The sequence below is a fragment of the Myxine glutinosa genome, chromosome 5 (genome assembly GCF_964187855.1).
Source record: "Myxine glutinosa chromosome 5, kmMyxGlut1.1, whole genome shotgun sequence".
NCBI lineage: Eukaryota > Metazoa > Chordata > Myxini > Myxiniformes > Myxinidae > Myxine > Myxine glutinosa.
Genome location: NC_136265.1, coordinates 131,681,933 through 131,705,220, shown reverse-complemented (window position 1 = coordinate 131,705,220; position 23,288 = coordinate 131,681,933). Strand labels below are relative to the sequence as shown.

Genomic DNA, 23,288 nt, shown 5'->3' with positions numbered 1-23,288 from the left:
GTGGTTGTGTGCTTCCCCTTCTCTCCCCATCTTGTCTTCCACTCCCTCTTTTTGTATATTTTATTTGTCTGGTTGATTTGTTTGTGAAATAAATGTTAGCTCTTTCACGAGCCTCGATTCAGTATACCAAAAAAAAAAAACAAAAAAAAAAAACAGTGGAGTTACTGTACTGTCCATGATAAGGACAAATTATTAAACCAATGGGTAATTAACATTTGTCTCCAGTCGCAGGTTCACACAACATCCTGAAATGCACCCACTCACAGTAGTCTGCACAAACTCATTCAGAAAGGAAAAAAAAAAAAAGTGTCCCAGAAAGGCCTGCTGATGCATCTTTGGCAAGAAGTAGAGCTCATACACTATCATTAATACTGTACATATATAGGCGTGTTTATATACAGTCATGGCCAAAAATATTGGCACCCCTTGCACGTTTTTCAAATAATGCACCATTTCTTCCAGAAAATTGTTGAAAGGAAAAAATATTTTGGTATCCACATATGCATTTCTTGGGTTTGCAGTGGAACAAAACAAAAAAAAAGCTGAAAAAATTACTAAATCTTAGCTTATTCCACACAGAAATCATAAAATGGCCCGGACAATATTATTGGCACCTTTTAGAAGTTGTTTAAAAATTCGATTTCAAGCAGGTGATTCTCCTTTACTTTGGAATTGAACTCACCTGTGGTGAGTTGAGGTGCCTGCAATATAAAAATCACTCATTCAACCACTTTGAATAGAGAAAAGGAGTCATTCTGCTGTTTTGTGTCACTGTGTGTACCGCAATGAGTATGGAGAAAAGAAAGAAAACCAGAGAATTGTCTGAGGAGGTCAGACACAAGATTGTAAGCCAAGCATGGACAATCTCAAGGCTACAAGTCCTTCTCCAGAGACCTTCATGTTCCTGTGTCCACCGTGTGCAATGTCATCAGGAAGTTTAAGGCCCATGGCACTGTAGCCAACCTCCCTGGATGTGGCTGCAAGATAAAACTTGATCGAAGATTGCAACGAAGGATTTTTCGAACGGTGGAGAAAGCATCTCGGTCATCTGCCAAACAGATTCAAGCTGACCTTCAGACACAAGGTACGACAGTTTCAACTCGCACCATGCATTGCCAACTCAATGAAAGGGGGTTCTATGGTAGGAGACCCAGGAGGACCCCACTGCTGAGAGAGAGAGACATAAGAAAGCTCGACTGCAGTTTTCCAAAACACACCTGAACAAGCCAGAATCCTTCTGGGAGAATGTCCTGTGGACAGATGAGACCAAATTAAAGCATTATGAAAAGCACATTGTGTCTCTATGTTTACAGAAAACAAAACGAGAACGGCACTCGGTAGAGTGCATACCTCCGACAAGCTGAACAGTTTGTTTTGTATCCCACTGATAGGCCGGATCTGGATTCGGACCTTAGCCAAAATGTAATCGGCTTGTTCTCGTCACCTAACCAACTCATTCACCTAGTTTTGTCATAATTCATCCATAACTTATTTTAAATATCATGTTATATATCGTTATATTCTTCGCTTATCGCTGAAGAATCACTTAAACATTAAATCATTTTTGTATCCGAATCCATATTGAGATCTTCACCAAAAACGAATTGAATCGTCCTTGTAACACACCCAACCGGTCCACCAAGTTTGTCCAAATCCATCTAACGTTTTGAGATATCCTGCTATATATCGTTTTTTGTGTTGGCTTAGCGGTTAGGGTGCCGGCTTGGGATCCTAGGATCCTGGGTTCGAATCCCAGTCGATCGCTGAATTAACGCCAGGGGGGTTGACTCAGCCTGTCATCCTTCCGAGGTCGGCAAATTGAGTACCAGCTTGCTGGGATGAATGATCCCGGTGTGTACCCCGGTTAGAATAGGTACACCGTATCCCTGCGCATCGTAAGAGGCGACCAAGGGTTGGCGTCAGGAAGGGCATCCGGCCATAAAAACATTGCCTCAAACAGGGAACCATGATTGTCATGGGGCCCGCAAGGCTAAACCCCACTCTAGCGGGGAAAATGGCCTTAAAACGATCATTCATTCATTCATATTCATATCGTTTTTGGCCCTATCTCCCAATGGTGAAGAATCACTTTTTAAAATTCTACTATCTGGATCCGAATCCTCAGCAAAATCTAATCATTTCGTCCTTGCCACATACTCGGTAGAGTGGCCTCGTCGCCAAATTTCATCCAAATCCATCCACAACTTTTTGAGATATCTTGTTCACAGACAGACAGACAAACGGACACGGGTGAAAATATAACCTCCATCCACCTTTGTTGATGGAGGTAATCAAAGATGGCATATCCTTGCCCAGTCTTGCTTTGTGTGGTTTTATAGTACAGTACGTATTTTATAGATGTACTCGCATTCTAATTGCACATATTTTATTTTATAGAGGTACTCACAGTATAATTGTACAGACTTTGGCGAGATACTCGGTTGAAAAAATGATAATGTGTACGATGGGTTGCCACTAGGTGGCATTTGTGGCCTACGTTAGCATATTTTGTGCAAACATATGGCCAAAAATACCCAAATGCAATACCCTCTCCTTTGGCGAGGATAAAACGTTTTTATAACAGTACTTTAAAAAAAATGTATATTTATATTTTTAATCACAAACTTTATTCGATTTCTGTCGAACTTCAATGACAAGTTGACGACAAACTGCATGGCTGTGTATGAACGCGCATGCAAGCTTTACAGATGGAAGAAATTTCCTGCACTCTGTGCACGTGCCATCAAGCCTGGGATAATTATCATATTTATATGACTAGTACACCCACTCCCTAGGAGAGTGGCAGGAAGGGTCATGTTATTGTCCTCTCTGGGTATATAGATTACATTAGCAAGTGGAAATCACACCTTTGTCCAATATTTAAAAAAAAAAATAACTACCTTTAGAGGCCATTTTTCCCCACAAAGCGGGGGTTGGCCTTTTTCGGGAACCGTGGTTGTTGTTTTTCGGTCCCCTTTTTGAAGCAATGTTTTACGGCCGGATGCCCTTCCTGACGCCAACCCTTTTTGCCGCCTTTAACGACAGACAGGGAATTACCAGTGAACTGGTACTCAATTAGCCGACTTCGGAAGGATGACAGGCTGAGTCAACCCCCCTGGCGTTAATTCAGCGATCGACCTGGATTCGAACCCAGGATCCTAGGATCCTAAGCCGGCACCCTAGCCGCTAACCCAACACCAGGGTTTTAGTTACTATTGTCCAATACAACACAGTATTTATAGAGCTTGCAGAACGGGAGCCAAAGTTTAAAGCATTGCTTTGGTAATATCAGAGGGAAGTACCACACTGAAAAATTCCCACTGTTATGCACATCTGCTACTGTCAAACAAGCAAGTGATTTCAGCAAATGCATGTTCAAAAAGAAATGATATTAATACTAATCTCCTTGAAAATATGTGACCAAGTGCCCACAGTTGTATACAAATCAAATGTCCAAACACCAAAGAGCTTCAAGGCAGCAGTTGCAATAATTTGTTTGGTCAGTTTTACACTCTACCTGATCCATGGGTGAGCCACGCTGTGAGTGACCATGCCAACAGCAGTTGCTACTGGTCAAGTTGATTTTTACGAAGTAGCCCAAAGGGAAAAGCCGTCTGGAATGGTGTTTGTCCGTCCGAATGTATGTATGTCCCTTCAAACGTATACCAATCAGAGCTGAGGATCTGGTCACATGACAGGGTGATGTGATTACGTCTGATGTCATTATGGCGGTACAACAGTTGACTCTCCACACTCCGCCATTCTGATTCCAATTCGTTCAGGCCGAACATATCGTCGAACCTGTCATATATCACAATCGCCATGCTCTACCATTACGTTTTTCATTCAGTGTGGAACACAAACAAACCGATTGTTAAAATGACCATCAAATGTCAAAAGCATAGGCATTACGGCTCTTCCAACAAAACGGTATGTATCGGCCTAAAGCTGCATGCCTACCTTCGGGTCGTTTCAGACAAATTAAGCGAAGGTTTCTAAATAAAGTAGTGTATCGTTTCAGTAGTATCATTTTCGTAATAGTAATAATAAAGCAAGCATCGTCTTCAAGCAGCCATCAATCATCTGGACTTGTCACTCATCTCCACTGCCTCTGACATCAACTCTTCCTGGGAATTCTTCCAAAGTAAACTGCTCTCTCTCATGCACAGATTTATCCCATCTCATCTTCAGTTGTCATACCCTTCCTCCCCGTCCATGACACACTGAAGCTTGTGGTGGGGCAGTTGCCCTGAAACAACTTCCCTAGGCCTCCTGGAAGGCAAATCCAACTGAAAGCAATCTCAGTTCCTTCCACAAAGCTCGGAACAAGTGTGTGTCTACCCTCAGGAGAGCCAGGAAACAATATCTCTCTACTCTCAAACCAGTCTCCTTCTTCCAAATCCTGGTGGCATCTGGTCAAATCTGTTTCTGGTGTTTGTTCCCCCTCCATCTCCTCCATTACCTCAAATGGCTACACAGCTGACTCCGCACGTGAAAAAGCCGAATGCCTCAATTCTGTGTTTGCCTCAAAATCTTGTGTCCCGAACCCATCTCTTTCTGTACCCACCTTTCCCAGTCGAACCCAGCTGCTCCAGGACTCTGTGTCCTTCTCTCGTGACAAAGTGGAGAAGTTTTTGTCAAACCTCGACTCTGATTCTGCAACTGGACCAGACGGCATCAGCCCACGTGTCCTAAAATCCTGCTCTGCCGCTCCTTCACTCCCTCTCTCTGTTCTCTTCACCCTCTTTTGCTCAAGGTCATCTGCCATCTGCTTAGAAAGCAGCCAACATCACCGCTTTACACAAAAAAGATGCAAAAACAGATCCTTGCAACTACAGACCAATCAGCCTGCTCCCAATCACCAGCAAAGTCATGGAATCCATCATTGCTTCGGATATCAAATCCTTCCTCTTCTCCAATGGCATGATCTCTGATCATCAATTTGGACTCAGACCAGGTCACTCTACTCTGGACATGCTGCTTCTGCTGTCTCAACAATGGATGGAGGTCCTTCATGCCAAACAGGAAAGCAGAGCCGTCTCCCTTGACATAAGATGTGCCTTCCATACGGTCTGGCACCCCGCTCTGCTCACCAAACTCTCCTCCTATGGTATCCATGGAAATCTCCATGCATGGCTTGCGGACTTCCTCTCTGGTCGTAGTCAACGTGTGACCCTGAATGGATTTCTCTCATCTCCCCTTGGATCCTAGGATCCGAGAAGCCTGGTGTTGGCTTAGCGGTTACGGTGCCGGCTTGGGATCCCAGGATCCTGGGTTCAAATCCCGGTCGATAGCTGAATTAACACCAGGGGGGTTCACTCAGCCTGTCATCCTTCCGAGGTCGGCAAATTGAGTACCAGCTTGCTGGGATGAATGATCACGGTGTGTACCCCGATTTAGAATAGGTACACCGTATCCCTGCGCATCGTAAGAGGCGACCAAGGGTTGGCGTCAGGAAGGGCATCCGCCCATAAAAACATTGCCTCAAACAGGGAACCATGATTGTCATGGGGCCCGCAAGGCTAACCCCCGCTCTAGCGGGGAAAATGGCCTTAAAACGATCATTCATTCATTCATTCCCATTCCTGTTCAGGCTGCAGCTCCCCACGGCAGTGTTCTGGGCCCTGCGCCTTTTCTGGTCTTCATCAATGATCTCTCCGACTCTTTGGAAAATCCTCTCTATCTCTTTGCTGATGACTCGACTCTCTGCCTCTCCATACCTCATCCCTCAGATCGGCAGTCTGCGGCCTCCTCACTCTCTGCAGACCTGGACAAATCACAGACTGGTCAAACAAGTGGAACATGTCTTTCAATCCTGACAATGTCTCTCTGAAAAGACCAACTGGACAACCCTCCCATCTACTTTCTGAACAATCCTCTCCAAGAAGTTCTGTCACTCCTGCTTTTGGGTCTCACTATCTGCCATGATCTTTCCTGGGAAAACCACATTTCCAAGCTGGCCTCCAAAGCCAGTCGCCGACTGGGCATCCTCTGTCGTGCAAAGTCCTTCCTTGGCATACCTGAGCTCCTCACCACATACAAGGCTTTCATCTGCAGCTCAATGTAATACTGTTCTCCCTTCTGGGCTGGTGCTCCTGCCTCACACCTATCTCGGCTTCACGCTGTTGAAACCAAAGCTTTCGGAATCATTGGAATCTCCCGTGATGCAGCCAACTCCGAGGGCCTTTCACTCACTCACCGCAGGCAGGTTGGTGGTCTTTCTGTCTTCTACAGACTCCTCTCCGGCCTAGCTCCCCCAGCTCTGTCTGTGCTTTGTCCCCCAAATATTCCTACAGGTCGCACAAGATCTGCCTGCAACCCTCTTATGGTTAAACTGCCAAAATCAAGACTCTCTGCTCACCTTCACTCCTTCATTCCTCTTTTCTCCCACCTCTGGCACAAACTCCCTCACTCTCTTCAATCTCACTCCTCCCTCCAGGTCTTTAAAACAGCTGTTCACCACCATCTCTTATCTTCCCCCATCCAAAACCTTGATCTTTTCTACCCCCGCTAATTTCACCCCAAATCCACTTTTTTGAAATACCAACTTCTTTCCTGGAAGTCCTTGGTGTCCTTGTGTTTTATACTTCTCCCACCCCCTCCTCCCCCCCCTCCCACGCCTCCTCCCCCCAAGCCCTCTACCTCCCACACATCTCCCGATGTCCCTGCTCTCAAATGTTGTGTTTGTGTGCTTCCCCTTCTCTCCCCATCTTGTCTACCGCTCCCTCTTTTTATATATTTTGTTTGTCTGTTTGATTTGTTTGTGTGATAAATGTTAGCTCTTTCACGAGCCTCGATTCTGTATACAAAAAAAAAAAAAAAAAAAAAATTTGCCAATTTGGCTTCGCCCCGTTCCGATTGGCTTCATCTGTGGAATGAAGTCTTCTCTCTCCCCACTTCTCGTTCCGATCTGCCACCCTTGGCTTCTCCTGCGCCCCATTGGTGCCAAATCTCCTCATTTCTCCTTTTAGTTCACTACCCTTGGACTCCATTTTGTTATTCAATCCCTCAATTTGATTTCCCAATCGCTAACCCTGAGCCTTCATATCATCCTTTTGGGCATCCATTTTGTTTTTCATTTCTCCCATTTTATTTTCCAACCCATCCTTCATTTCTTTCATGTTATTTTCCAATCCCCCAATTTGACCGGGCAACCAATTGCTCACCCTGAGCCTTCATTTCCATAAAGAATCGATCCCATGGCTGCTCGGATATCGGGGCCGTCCCAACGGCGGGGAATGTTCCAATACTATTCTCAACCCCAGCTACGTCCGACTCACTCCCACTAGTTCCCGCATCTTCCATCCTTCCTTCCGCCATATCGCTCATCTCTTCCATCTGTAAGAATGAGTAGCTTCCCCGCATGGCTTTACAATAGGAATAAAATTAAATTTAATGACGCACAGTCAGCGTCTCGTAGTCCAATCGACTATACAAATTTATCGCCTCCGACTAAAAAAATTTGCGTTCAAATTCTCCACACTCTGACACCAATTTTATTCAGGGTTCAATCTCACTTCTGACTACCAGTTGTCGTGCGACTCCGGTTAACACCAGAAGGTCGCAGATAGGCCTAAACGGTTTATTCGGAGGCAACAACCAAACACGGATTTTACTATGCCGCACAGGAGGAAGAAGGACAATGGAAGGCTGCGGCAAAAGCTTACCTTCAACGAACCCTTCGGTCCTGTAAGGGAATCAACTCAACCGGGCACAGGTTTAAAAGGGGATGGAAAGTAATACAAGGGTTTATTAAAGTAAAAAGGCAAGGACAGGAAAAAGCACACGCCGGTAATAAAATGTCCTAAATCAGGACGTCCCCACACACAGATATCAGAAACAGGACGAGGGAAGAATTAATAAAAGAACACGTTCGTCATGTAATTGGGTAATGTGGGGTGCGAGCTTATCTGTCTGCAGTCTTGTAGTCGTGTCCGCCGACGTCCCACGTGGCCCTCTCTGTCCGCCTCCGAGCACCACCAGGCCTCGCTCCAAGCGCCACAAGGCCTCGCTCCAAGCTCCAAAGCACCGCTCCAAGCACAAGCACCGCTCCAAGCACCACGAGGTCCCACAGCAGGAAAAGCACCGCGTGTCCAACGCAGGCTAGCGGCTCCAAGCGAGGTCGATCTTCACACACGATCGGCCTGCCACGTCCCAGTCAGCTCTCCCAAAGCAAACGTGCAAGAAGCAAGCGAACTCCACTCGGGCTATGACTCCACTCAACTCGGGCTGCGCAAGACGAAGAGGAAAAGAGAAAAGCTGCAAGACTTAATGATGTCCAAACACCAAGAGAGCAAATGGCGTTCGGGACGCTCTTAAATAACCTTGAAAGTGACGTCAGCCTTGGCGCGCTACCAACCAGCGACTTCCACCGAACCTTCCAGCTTCGCGCCTCTCGCATTCGTTGGCTGGAGGTTCGCGCCCAGCGCGCCGACCAATCACAGGACCGTAGCGTGGCGATAGCTCGTAGCATGTAGTGTGGTGATAGCACGTAGCGTGTAGTGTGGTGATAGCACGTAGCATGTAGCGATTGTAGCGTGGTGATAGCGTGTGGCACTCGATGTGGTTAGGCCTGTCAGAGGTGTAATTGGCGGCGGCCATCATCCGCGGTGCCCCGGCCTGGTTTCTTTGCCTGTTCCTTCCGAAGTCACTGTCAGGGAAGGGAGTCATTTAATGTTGCACTAAGGAGATCCTAACTAAGTGTCTAAGTGGTTGCGGTGCCAAAAGGGACAAAGGTTTGACAACCAGGTGTGGACACACAGGGGCGCTACTCTTTAATCCCTATGCTACTTATCACTCGAACATCCTGGTATGCTCACAAGTATACTCGTACCCGACAAAACGCCTACACATGAAGAACTTATTACAAGGTCATTCCTTACGGCGACAGACGAAGCACGTTACCTACACAGATCTATCTGGCTCTACATATCACTACCCTACCGACATAACAATATTTTCCCCCAAATCACAAAGCAGATGGCACTTGATAAAGGTGTCTTATTGTGGCTTGGATAACGCTGTGCTGCTGACTTTGATACAATACTACAGTTGAGGGCCCTTGTGCCTATCAGCATGGCAATGCACGTTGGTAGCCATACTGCTGTGTCTACAACAAATTATTCCCAATATGAAACTGCTTTATAGAACAAGAATGACAGCACTGTGCTCACAACCTGCGACGCAATATATATATATATATATATATATGTATATGTAGGGAGCTGTAATGCCCCCCCCCCCCCCCCCCTTTGTATATCCTTGCTGCTTTACCAATTACCAAGTATAACCAATTATATGTTTTGTTTTGACTGATTGCTGTACTCTTTATAATACTTAGTCCTTTCTTGTGCATTGAGGATGTGTAATATCCTAATAAGGAGTTCTGTGCTTGTGAGCTCTTGGCCTGTGTGGGCACAATCTCCAATTTGTTCCCCTTCCCTGGCCTTGGTGGTAGCTGTTATCTCTCAGCCTCCCTCTAGACTTTGCCAATATCCTGTATTTGACACATTTATGAGTGTCCCCTCCTTTTGTACTTTCCCAACCAAGGTTTCTATACAGAAAGTTGTAAACATGTTGCCACATATGGCTGACCATCTCCTTATCTGAGTTAAACTATGAGTGGCCTTGATGAGCTTCCTCTAACTAACTGAACAACAGGATGGGACTATGGTGGGAGGGCCAATGAGCCCATTCTGTCTCTGTATCTTGTGAGCTAAAACCACACCCGATATTCCTTATATAAAGCAAGTTTAAATCGAATTATTTCAGAGCATCTTGTTGTAGTGTTGGTCATTTCATGTGAACCTTCCTGCGACACCTGCTCCCGCAAGCTTGTGTAATCGAGTTCTAATAAATATATCCGTTGCTCCTTTTCTCTGAGTCTTCTGAGTCCTAAGTTCTAAGTCTCAATCCGACAAGTGGTGGCAGCGGTGGGATCAGTCTGTGCAGTCCGGGACGCGGTCCCAGGCAAGTGAGTGGTGAGAGACCAGCTGGCAATTGATCCGGGTCAGGTGAGCGGTGGTTTTCTTTTGTTTTTCCTTTTTAGCCTGGGGGTCAGTCCAAATTGTAAACCCACTCTCTTGCTCGGGTGCCGTTTGTTCCGTTCCCTGCTCAGACCTGATCCTCGAACCTAAATTTAAATACGGACCGCTTGGGTCCCGGAGCAACTGACTGTTTATGGACTCGTCAGGGTAACGTTACGTAAAGGGAAGTGCCCCATGTTGGGCGCCTGTGGATAAGGAGTAATAGATCTCTGGGTTGTGAGGGTAAGGATAAGGGCGGCGTCCCGATCCGAGACCTACCCGGGAGACGTTGGAATTATAAGTAAGGTTAGAAGTACTATAAGGGCGTAGGACGCCAGGAAAGCACAGTAAGGATAGGTTAGACGGCTGAGTAGGCGGGCGATCCTCTCAGGAGAGTAGGTAGCGTGGCTGTACCGCGAGGCGGGCGATCCTCATGGGTACAAGGCTGCGAGCCTCTCAGAGTTAGGTAGACGGCTGTACCGCGAGGCGGGCGATCCTCACGGGTACAAGGCTACGTCGGTAAACTAAATTTTCCTAGGATGGGGAACAGGATGGGTAATAAGACTGTAAAGGCAGGTGAACCGCTTAGAAATACCCCAGCATTTTTTATGTTTCGGAGGTATGGCTATGATGCTGCGAGACCAGGGAAGTCATGGGTTGCGCTGACGAAGGATTTAGGTGAACCATGGCCCGAAGGAGGGTCTTTTGCGCTGGAAATAATTGGACGCGTTGTATGAGGCATTAGAAAAGTTGGAACAGGCCACGAAACACTTCCCGCCTGACTATTGGAAAGTCTTTGGTTGGTGGAAGGAAGAAGCGATGAAGCGACACGCAAAGTCGAAACAGGCCAGCTTGGCCGGTGAGGTAACAAAACTCAAGGGTCTGAGGAAACAGGCGAATAAAGTGCAGGATGAAGCGCTTAAAGAAATAGAGAGGCAGGCCAACGCGCGACTGATGTCGCTCGTTGAAAACCCAGACCCCGCGGTAGGGGAAGTAGTGACCAATCTACCCTCCCCAGCCCCAGACCTAAGCCCTGTCCCGGGGTTTCAGGCACCACCTATCCTTTCTGCGCTCCCGCCACCACCTCCCTATAACCCCGCTACCATCGCGCCCCAGATACCCCAGAACCACCCGAGCCAGGGAAGACCGTTTGCACAACTCGGGGCTAACGGAATAGATGACGAGACCGACATCGCAGGGTTCCCGCCACCGATAGGACAGGATGGGTTATACCCCTCACTGGTAGGCTGTAATGGGAAAGAGACCTCACAAACTACCCCATTGGAATGTCAGGAAATAGAGGGAAGGAAAACATTGTGCCCCCTACAAGTTATCGGAGTTGACGCAGCAGGTCATGGGGTTCGAGAAAGGGTACCATGGAAAGAATCTTCTTTAACGGTAATGCGGGAAAGGATTCAACATTTGCTTATTGAGGATCCACGACAGATAGTGCCAACCATGTCGAATTGGGTTATAGCTGGCGAGTGCGACTATCGAGACATAACTCATATGGGAGTATCCGTGCTCCCACCCAAAGTATGGGAAAGGGCTAGACTAAGAGCACACTGGCCGCACGACGACCCAAGGGCAGCAGGAGCGGGCCAGATAACACTAGTGCAATGGGAGGCACTGAAGGTCCGGCTGCTGGGTGCCATCGAACATGCGCTGTTGCCAGCAGGGGGTCCGGATTGGGGAAAAATCGGGGCCATAAAACAAAAACCAGGAGAACCAATTGGAGAGTACCGAGAAAGGTTGGAAAAGGCCATCGCGCGCTGGGGAGGACTGGGTCCGATGCAGCTGGGAGGGCTACCCCAACCATTGGTAAATCAATATCTAATAGAGGGGCTTCGGCCGATATTAAAGAAACAGGTACAGTCCGTTCTCTTCGGCTGGAAGGGAATGACAACCAACGAATTATGCGACAAACTGGAACAATGCCCGGGCTCCTCCCTAGAGGAGAAGAAGGATATTAAGGAGGAAATATTGCAAATGTTTGTCCAAGAGAAACGGGCTCAATTTAATCAAAATAAAAAGGGGGATCAGAGTCAGAACTACATACGCGAACAGTGCCAGAAGTGGGGGCCTGTTCGAGGTTTAGAGGAACATAGGAGGAGTTGTTGGCCTTCTTTCTATAGGGGCCAATTCCCCAACGGAGAGTGGATCCACCACGAAAATGAAAACTGCGACGGTTGTACTGAGGAAGACTTTGGACTAATTAATATGGACGAGGTAAAACAACAATGGACAATACCACCCCCTCTTCCCCCTCCTCCTCAAAACCCTCAAACTTGGACTGTGCAAGGGCCCCCTCCCCAAAATTGGTATCCACCAAGACCCCTTCTCCAAACCCCTGGACCACCCCCCAATAGTGGGATGCAGAATGGACCAAGGGGGAACTGGGCCCCACCTCGGGGTCCGCCGCAATGGCAACCTGTAAACCAGTCACAGTGGGGGCCGCCAGAACGCCGGCTGGGCGGAAGGGGAGCTGTAGAGGGACGACCTATGCCCTCCGCACCACCGGTTCCGCAGGAACCGTGCCATTATTGCAAGCAAATGGGACACTGGATACGTGATTGCCCAAAGGCTCGTAAGGGGTTTCCGCCCCAATACAATAGAGGGGCCTATTGACGGGACGCTGGCGGGTCGCCCAAGGAGTGTCCTCTTTTGACCATGACACCGGCAGAGGAACCGACCTTGATGTTGGACGTGGAGGGAAGACAATTAGAATTTCTCGTAGATACGGGTGCGACTCGCAGCACAATTAACAAGGGGCAATTGCCCTCTTTGCGCCCCACAGCGAGGAATGTTCAAATACTGGGTGTTTCGGGCTTACCCCAAGCGCTTCCTGTTTCGGAGGAAGTGCGAGTAACATGCGGCCCGCTGGAGGCTAAACATGCGTTCTTGATGACCACTACCGCCCCGACAAATTTGTTGGGACGGGACTTGTTGTGCCGATTGGGCTGTCAAATCTCATGTACAGAGGAGGGAGTTTTCGTAGACGTCGCGGAATCTAAACGCGACTTGGTAATGACGGCATTGTCTCGGCCCGGCCCCACCGTGTATTGGTGGCGCTTGGATGAATGGGCTCTGGCTACTTGGACGCATATCATAGATAATGTGTGTTTGGACAGTTCAGTTCTGAGAGATTGGCTACAACTGCACCAAATTTCGATAAAAAACGTAAAGGATAATCCACCCCATTGCACTGCGTACTATGATGCAACGGGCGAGGATGAGAATTATCGAGAGAAGGTTAAGGAGAAGTTGGGTGAGCGCACGCCTCTACACTTATCACGGATATGGATCGGCCGTGAGGGAATAGGAATCGAGGCAGTCCTAACCTCGAGTCAGCGTGCGTTGACCCAATACCCCGAAGGAGCGGCCGCCCACGTTACCCTCACTACTGCCAAGGGGTGGCCGCCGGAAAGTGTAGGTTGGATGGTGGGGAGGTTACGAGAAGTTCCCTTACAAGGTTATCGGAGTAAGAGTTGTCCTTCGCTGGACAAAACGAGTCCTTCGCTGGACTTTGAAACGGCTCCAAAATGGCGAAGGATTCTCAATTGACTTCAAGACACAACGGAGGGATGGAGTGTTCGAAGTAGCAGAGTTGCCTCCTAAGGGCACCTATGCCATGAGGGCAGTGCTAACGGACCCGGGTGAGTCAGATTACCTCCTAGCGGAGGTGCCAGACAATTTATGGCCAAAGAGCGACGGTGAGGTTGGACGGATGCGAGACGCCAAACCTCTAGTGATAGCAGTGCAGCCGGGGATGCGCTTGCCAAATGTAAAACAGTATAAGCTACGACCTGAGGCCGACGTAGGCATAGCACCGGTAATTCAATCCCTAGTGGAACAGAAAATTATCGTGGAAACTAACAGCCCATGTAATACACCAATTTTACCAGTAAAAAAGCCGTCGAAGGACAAATGGAGGTTTGTACAGGATTTAAGGGAGGTGAACAAGGTGATACAGGGCATACACCCACTAGTTCCAAACGGAGAAACCCTCATGATGTCAATCCCGCCGGACGCAACATACTTCACAGTTATCGACCTTTGTTCTGCGTTTTTCTCTGTGCCCATCGCGCCTGAGTCACAATACTTGTTCGCTTTCACCCATAGGGGGCGCCAGTATACTTGGACAGTACTACCTCAGGGGTTTTCAGATAGCCCCACTCTGTTTTCCCGGGCGCTACACCGCGACCTGGCGGATGTGGAATTGAAGGGAGGGTCAGTGTTGCTGCAATACGTTGACGATTTGTTGATTTGCTCCCCTTCGAAGGAGGCGTGCGAAATGGATTCCATGGCCCTATTAAAGGCCTTGGCGGCCAAAGGCCACAAAGTAGGCAGACCAAAACTTCAGTTTGTGCGGAAGGTTGTAACTTACTTGGGACACGCCATTTCGCACGGAAAACGAGAATTGGATGCTGGACGGGTGACCGCTATCATGGAGCTGCCTCGCCCTCGCTCGCAACGGCAACTGCTGCGCTTCCTAGGTATGACGGGATATTGCCGCACTTGGATACTTGATTTTGCGCTGCTGGCTAAGCCACTATACGAAGCGACCAAATCAACCGCCTCGGACGAATTGGTATGGACGGAGGAATTGAGGCGATGTTTTGACGGGCTGAAAAAGGCGTTGGTCACGGCACCGTCATTAGGACTCCCGGATTATGCGAAACCATTTACCCTTTACACTCACGCCGTGGGAGGTTTCGCCCAGTCAGTCTTGACACAGACCCATGGGGATAAGGAGCGGCCGGTAGCCTACTTTAGTAAAAAGTTAGACCCGGTCGAACGAGGGTTTCCGGTGTGCCTGCAAGCCGTGGCAGCGGCCAGGTACGCAGTAGAAAGAACAGCGGACATCGTTATGGGACACCCAGTAACGCTACGGGTACCGCATTGCGTCACTTCGCTGTTGTTACAGCGAAGCACACAGCATTTGTCTAACACTAGATTAATGCAATACGAATCCGCACTGATCACTGCAGCCAACATCACGATCGAACGTTGCACGACACTCAACCCAGCCTCACTGATGCCCACCCCTGAGGAGGGCGAACCCCATGTGTGCGCCGACGTTGTGCAGCTAGTCTCCACGGTGCGATCGGATTTAAAGGACAATCCCCTAGAATACCCCGATTGTACATATTATGTCGATGGATCAGCTAGGCGCGCATGGGACGGGTCCCTGTTGTCCGGGTACGCCGTGTGCTCGGATAGCGAAACGGTAGAAAGCGGGCGGCTTCCACCTACATTTTCCGCACAGCAGGCGGAGCTGTGCGCCCTGACCAGAGCGTGCAGCTTGGCGGAAGGCCTTGCCGTCAACATTTACACAGATTCGGCCTACGCTCACGGCGTAGTCCACGATAAAGGGGCCATCTGGAAGATGAGAGGTTTTCTCACATCTGCCGGTTCAGTGATAAAAAATGGCGCGTTGGTAGAAGGGCTCCTCCGAAGTATTTTACTTCCCCGCGCTATCGCGGTAATTAAGTGTCGTGGCCACCAAAGGGCGGACACTGACGTTGCCCGGGGCAATGCAAGGGCGGACGAGGCGGCAGGAAAGGCCGCCAACCAACAGATAGAACGAAACATGCCGATGGTGACACGAGCAAAGGCGACATCCGCACAGATTGCTGACATACCGACTGTGGGACCACCCGCCACACCAACTAAGGACGATATCATAAACTTGCAGAACGCTGCACCGACGGCCGAACACGAGGACTGGCTCAAGCGAGGGGCGATACGCCTTGGGCCAGGAGAAATATGGACCCTTGAGGGGAAACCTATAGCACCCCAGGCCTTACTGCCTTGGCTGGCACGCATGGCTCATCAGAATGGTCATGTGTGCCAGAGGGGGGTGATGGGACAGATAAACTACACTTGGGCAGCGCCAGGACTGTCACGGATTGTATCCGAAGTGTGCCGATCGTGCGTGGTCTGCCAGCAACACAATAGAGGGGCGCCGCCGAGACATGCACATGACGGGGGACGGCCCCCGCCAAGTGGGCCGTTCGCAACTATCGAGTTCGATTTTACAGAATTGGAACCAAGCATGTCGTTTCGCTATGTGTTGGTAATCGTAGATACGTTCACCAAATGGGTCGAAGCCTACCCATGCGTCAAGTCCGATGCCCCGACAGTAGCGAAGCGCCTCGTGCGGGATTTTATGTGCAGATTTGGCATCCCCCAGATAATTTCGTCAGATCAAGGGGGCCATTTCACGGCGCAGGTGGTCAAGGGCATCCTGAAGGCGTTGGGCGTTAAACAGTCCTTCCATTGCGTTTACCACCCACAGTCATCGGGACTTGTGGAACGAACGAATAAGACTTTAAAGAATAAACTAGCGAAACTTTGCGCAGACACAGGCTTGAGGTGGCCAGAGGCTCTCCCGCTTGCGTTGATGAGCATCCGTTCCACCCCGGGTCGCACTACGGGTCTTTCCCCCCACGAGATATTAATGGGACGACCTATGAGCTTGCCCGTTTCAGCACCAACGGACATGTCCACCCTTGCTTTGCCAGTAATGGATGACATGCTTTTGAGATTTTGCATCGGCTTGTCCAATGTGGCACGCAGCATCCATGCTCGAGTACGAGAGGCGCTGCCTGAACCAATAGGCCACGCCATCCACGACTTCCAGGCCGGCGACTGGGTGCTTGTAAAGCACTTCACCCGCAAGGCTGCTTTGGAGCCACGGTGGAAGGGACCATTCCAGGTGCTACTGGTCACACCGACGGCAGTCTTCTGCGAGGGTAAACCTTCGTGGATCCACGCCACCCATTGTAAGTTGTCCATCCCCGCACCACAAGCCACACAAGACACCGCACCTCACATTGCTGCAGACACCACACCTCACACTGCTGAAGACAATGCACTGTCTAGGGCATCACAGTCTCCTAAGGGCGGCGATGACGGTCATGATGATGGGAATTCTGGGGAACTGCCGAAAACCCCCTGCCCAAGATAGGCTCTTGAACTTTGAAATATCGAGAAAGGACCTCCCCAAGTACCCAGGACCCGACAACTATTCAGCATTTCCCCTCTACCCCGTCAAGTATATAACGGCTCGCTGGGGAGACAAAATAGCGGTGAATTGCTGTAACCTGGAAACGAGCTTTAAGTGGTTATCTGTAAGATGGGTGGAAGCTATAGTGGTACACAATAAGACACCACAGGCACGCATGACAAGACCACGCTTAGTCCTGACTAAGGTTAGGAAAGTGGAAAATGGAAGATACACTGGGGACATAAGCAGCCGATATGCCCCAGGATATCGATGGGGCAAGGGCATTGAGAATACTACCCTCATGTTGCATTATACCCCCATTGGCCCGGATACAACAATGATACTTGAATGTGGAATATGGCCCCCTCGCACGACAATCCCAAATGGAACTGCACCCTACTTACGGCCTAGTTGCGCCGCTTACGTCATTAAAACCCCGCCTGCCCAGGAAGTAAGAAGGAGGCCAGAGGAGAACACATACTGGAAGGTCGCACGGCATATGGCCACATTACAGAACAGGACACGGTGTTGGATGTGTATGCACCTTCCCCGCACCAGCACAGCAGGAATACCAATGGTAGTGTTACCCCTATCACTCAATGATTTGTGCTCGAAGCCACTAGACACCAAATGCCTTAGTACAACCCTGACAAGCCAAGGTTCTGACGGAACCGCGTGTAAACGAGTTTTCCAGTACTCGCCCCCCATTCAGCCCCGACACTTTGAGGAACGTCCGGCGCCGGTTTGGGTTAAGCCGGCTAAGGGGGCCCTCTGCTTAGAAGGAAAGGGCCAAATAATGGTAGGTAAATCCGTGTGTAGAGATACCCTCCTCGCGGACCCTAGGGAAGGGAAACACATGCTGTTAGTAAATGTTACAAGTTCGCCCTTACATAACCTCACACACCTCCAGTTGGCATGGGAAGGGGAAAACGGAACAAACACTATCCCAGACCTTCGCACTTGCATGACCACTCATTTAGTGGCTCCACACGGGACCATGTTTGTATGCGGGAACAAAGCTTACCCGTATTTACCTGATAATTGGGGAGGAATTTGCTATTTAGGATCAGTTTTCCCAGAAATGGAAATGCGACAACACTTGCATAATACCCCCGCACTCATAAGGACACAACGAAGCACCTATTGGCACGACGACGACACCACCACCTTACACGGCGCGGATTGGGAGAAGGCCGTTGGTTTCTTCTTCCCATGGGCTGGGACGGTCATGAGCAGTTACCGCATTGACAAAATTGCGTTAATCTTAGAAAGTGTGGCCAACGCCACCGCTACAGCACATGATGAAATGTTGGACACGGTTGTCCACCTGCGTACAATGGTTATGCAAAATAGGGTTGCGTTAGATATGCTACTGGCAGAACGAGGAGGGGTATGTGGGATAATTGAGGGTAGATGTTGCACTTTTATTCCTGATCCTTCACAGGGGGTCAGTGCTGCTATTATAAGGTTAAGGGAAAGCGCTCATATATTGACAAGGGATCGAATGGATCGGGAAGCCTCCCACCAGTGGCTTACCGACTGGTTCAAAGGGTGGACAGGTACGATAGTAAAGTGGGTACTGACCGCCTTGGCAATAGTCCTTGGAATCGTGGTTAGTTGTGTAATAATCAAGGCTTTAGTCCTTGCGTGTGTGAGAAAGTTTTCCACAGGATGGACACTGAAGACGACAACAGAAAAGGCCATGGTGATGATCGACAAGCTGATCGCAGGTCCAGATGACACACCGGCCGTCGACGTGACCGCAGACCGCGGATCCTGGAACGACGACCCGAACGAGCCACTGGGCCGCGACAATGAGATCTCCGCTTCCGAAGATTGTTCTTCCATTGTTGATGTTACCGATAATGATGTTGATTACACTTTTGCGGACCTCAAAGCATTTCAGGCTGCCAGGAGGCCGATTACTCTGGGCCCCAACACGTCGCATGCAGACGTCAACGAGTTCCTAAGGGACTCCTCTCGTTTCTTCTCGATGTGTAAGGCTGTGACTGTCGCTGGCCGCCGACGCCGCAGGCCTGCGCCACCTGAGAATAATGTTACTGACGATGTTACCAATGATGATGTGGGCCACTTGCAAGGGTCCCCGACTGATGTTTATGTCTCAATGCAGGCCTTGCCTCTTTATGTTTCACGAGCTCACCTTTATGTCTCACAAGCTCACAGTGAGTCAAACGCCACTGACCCAGTCCGGGATTTGGACCCAGCTGCTAACCCAAGCCCGGATGGAGAGGAACTCGATCGTGGAGATACTCTGAGTTCCGAGTCTGATTGTTTTACGAATTCGTCCAGGGATAACAGCGATGCAAGCAGCATCGCCTCGGACGATCTCGACTTTGACCCAAAGGAAGTCGCTCTCCCTCCTTTGGACCGTTATGCTTTATTTTATGGCCATAGGTTTGAGCCACCTGATACTGAAGATGTTGTGTCTTCCCCAGATCACCAGCATATAAGAGACCTCATGAACATGAATATCGATTGAGCGCTGAAGATCTACAAGGATTTCACCTGGGGAAGCCTGGGCGAGCTCCAGTCGGGGGGGAGTCCGGCCGCACCTCTGTGGGCAAAGGGTGGGTCGGAGATCTTCCTGGGTGTGGACCCCGGTGGAACCAGTGGTCTTCGTTGTGGATTTGACGCGCTATTCGATCTTCATGTCTCTACGGTCTCACCTCATACACCCATCTACACCTGTCTTACATCATACACCCACTTACACCCACACACCCGCGGATCATCCTGCTGAGTGCGATGTGCGGTACTGGGTACGGGACATGCTCACTGGGCTGCATTCGCGTGGTACGTTTAGTGAACCCTTTACACTGTCTCTCTCACCTCTCTTGGTGGATTTTTCATGCCATTTGATCACCCTGCTTTTACGGACTTATACACTGTATACTTTGTATACTCACATACAGACGCGAATCATCCTACTGAGTATGTGTGGTGCTTTGGGTACGGGACATGCTTACTGGGCTGCCTTCGCGTGATATGTTGAGTGACTTTCCTGATTGGTTTTGTTTCTGTTTTGTTTGAAATAAAGGCCTTTGATTGGCTCGTAGATAACTTTGTATCTTAGATCCAAAAGGGCGGTATGTAGGGAGCTGTAATGCCCCCCCCCCCCCCCCCCCACTTTGTATATCCTTGCTGCTTTACCAATTACCAAGTATAACCAATTATATGTTTTGTTTTGACTGATTGCTGTACTCTTTATAATACTTAGTCCTTTCTTGTGCATTGAGGATGTGTAATATCCTAATAAGGAGTTCTGTGCTTGTGAGCTCTTGGCCTGTGTGGGCACAATCTCCAATTTGTTCCCCTTCCCTGGCCTTGGTGGTAGCTGTTATCTCTCAGCCTCCCTCTAGACTTTGCCAATATCCTGTATTTGACACATTTATGAGTGTCCCCTCCTTTTGTACTTTCCCAACCAAGGTTTCTATACAGAAAGTTGTAAACATGTTGCCACATATGGCTGACCATCTCCTTATCTGAGTTAAACTATGAGTGGCCTTGATGAGCTTCCTCTAACTAACTGAACAACAGGATGGGACTATGGTGGGAGGGCCAATGAGCCCATTCTGTCTCTGTATCTTGTGAGCTAAAACCACACCCGATATTCCTTATATAAAGCAAGTTTAAATCGAATTATTTCAGAGCATCTTGTTGTAGTGTTGGTCATTTCATGTGAACCTTCCTGCGACACCTGCTCCCGCAAGCTTGTGTAATCGAGTTCTAATAAATATATCCGTTGCTCCTTTTCTCTGAGTCTTCTGAGTCCTAAGTTCTAAGTCTCAATCCGACTATATATATATATATATATATATATATATATATATATATATATATATATATATATATATATATATATATATATATATATATATATATAATATATATATATATATATATATATATTGTTGCGGATATGGGATTTGGCCTCCATCCATATCCGCTTGTAAATATTCCCCTATTTCCCCAATACTCCCCAACTATCCCCAATCCCCCATTCCCTAGTCCCATTGTCTGTAAACAACACTCTGTAGCCCCGACCTTCCCCTTTTTCCCCCATTAAATGTCGTGCCCAGGTTCACCGCATCTCACGTAGACAACTATAGGACATCTTGCTAGTTATTCTTAGTCTATGTCAGTTAAGGACTCGTTTCCATTAATTCTGACTCTTCGTTGCACCAGAATGTGATTGTATGGCACCATTAGTAAGTTTAGGACCTCCCAATACCTCCCCGCATCTCTTCCTCGTGAAACAACAACACCAACAACAACAACAGCGGCGCGGGGAGTGCGCGTCCTCACTCCGGCTTGGTTAGCCGCCATTGACCATGTGCTCCGACGGGGTTACCACACAGGGGCTCACTGTCAGCTCCTCGTCAAGGGCGGAGCCCGGTAACCCCCCGCACCCAATAAGAAGCGGCGGACCGATTCCATCTGGGGCGGAGCTAACGAGCCGAGGGCGTGTCACTCCCCGCTGGACATGCGCAGGAAGACGGAGGTGACGTCAGATGCGCCTCAGCTACGAAGAAGAAAGGACGCCACCTCCTAGCGCTGAGAGATACCTCCCGCATCTCTGGACCGGACCGAGTCGATTCTGCCCCTGAGCCAAGGTGCACCTTGAGCCATCGACTACCTGCCCTTCCTTGCCATCAATCCCTGTGTGAGTCAGTCTTGTCCCGTTTGTCTGTGGTCTGTCGGGGCTAAGATAAGACCGTGTTTAAGTGCCCACCTTTCTGTGCTGTACCTCTTGTGCCGTGTAATCTAAACGTTCTGCATACCCCATATTATATCCTCCTCCGGAGGTCTTGAGAACTGTACCCCTGGTGTCGTGTCATTTAACCCAGCCGTTGTGTCCTTTCCTTCATTGATTTAGCATAGCGCGATTCGGCCAACGTTCGAGTGTAATCGGGTAACTTGTGCGAATACGGCGGCCATTCCGCTCGGCCCATCATAACATCTAAGTCGTGTCCGTAACAATATATATATATATATATATATATATATATATATATATATATATATATATATATATATATATATATATATATATATATATATAAGCGAAATGTATGTTTGTTTGTTCATTTGTGAACCTAATCTTCTGAGCTCCCAAGGTTAATCGGCACGAAACTTTATAGGATAACATCTTTTACCACTCTGCACCTAAAGAGGGGTTTTAAAACAGTTATTTTCTCGCAATTCATAAATTAAAACCATCAGAGCCGCCACCTGTCGCCATGATCTCTGAGGGTCGATCCACATATACAAATCTTTATAAAAAGCCCAATTTTTATCAGATTTCAACAGGGATATCGATATAATTAGTTTGATGGTGAGTTCCGATCATCAAATATGTTGTCATATGTGAGAAAAAACTCTTAATTAAGACGTTACCATGATCGGTAAGTTCCAAAGAAGGAGTCACATGACCTCCCAAATGCGCTAATTATTCAAAAACCGAAAATAGTACAAACACAACCTATACATCGTTTTAAAGGTAATTTTACTGCTCATCTAACAACATCACTCTCCAGTGTGAAAAATAGTTCAAAGATAAAAAGGTTACCTCTTGGCTAACTTTAGTAAATATACACCTCCAAATATACACTCAAAATATACATCCTATAGTTTAAAACAAGCGATGTTAATCCGTAAAACCTATATAGTTATTTAGAGAATGCGTTACAATCGTCTAACAACAAAATAGATTTCGAATATCTCATTTAATGAAGAGGTTCTGCCAGCGTGAGACATCGTGGGTGGATCTGTGGGTAACCTTGGCATCCATTCTTTTTTTCGATTTTCAAATGGTTTTTGGTCACTATTACAGAAATATTCAATCGCAAGTGAGACATATTTCATTTCTTACGATATTATCGATATGTTATCATATGCGAGAAACAACTCTTAAGACGTTACCATGATCGGTAAGTTCGGCAAAGAAGGAGTCACGTAACCTTTTACACCCCTTTGACCTTTACACCCTTTCATACCATTTTGATCCTTTTGAGACATACACCTTTTGACACTTTTCAGACCTATTGACTTTTTAACACTTTGGCCAATTTAAGACCATTTGGACACTTTTGACCCCTTTTGCTCTTTCATCCTAAAACACCTTCAGACCCCAATTGGTCCTTTTAAGATCATTGATTCTTTAAACACTTTAGACCCCTTTATGACCCCAAAAAAAAAAACAGAAAAAAAAAACAACCTTTAGACCCTTG

At 48.2% G+C, this 23,288-nt stretch overlaps 1 protein-coding gene across 4 annotated transcripts in view; it reads right to left on the bottom strand.

Annotated features, from left to right (window-relative positions):
* SOCS5 (suppressor of cytokine signaling 5) overlaps positions 1–23,288 on the bottom strand; it is a 59,196-nt gene that overhangs the window by 20,025 nt on the left and 15,883 nt on the right. The window contains exons 2-3 of one of the 4 annotated variants that reach the window (XM_068116216.2): positions 1,218–1,250; positions 895–1,048 (exon numbers count right to left, since the gene is read on the bottom strand). The exons of the other annotated variants lie outside the window; for them this stretch is intronic. The gene's annotated coding sequence lies outside the window, so the exon portion shown is untranslated. The remainder of the gene's footprint in view (positions 1–894; positions 1,049–1,217; positions 1,251–23,288) is intronic. 4 annotated transcript variants of the gene reach the window in all.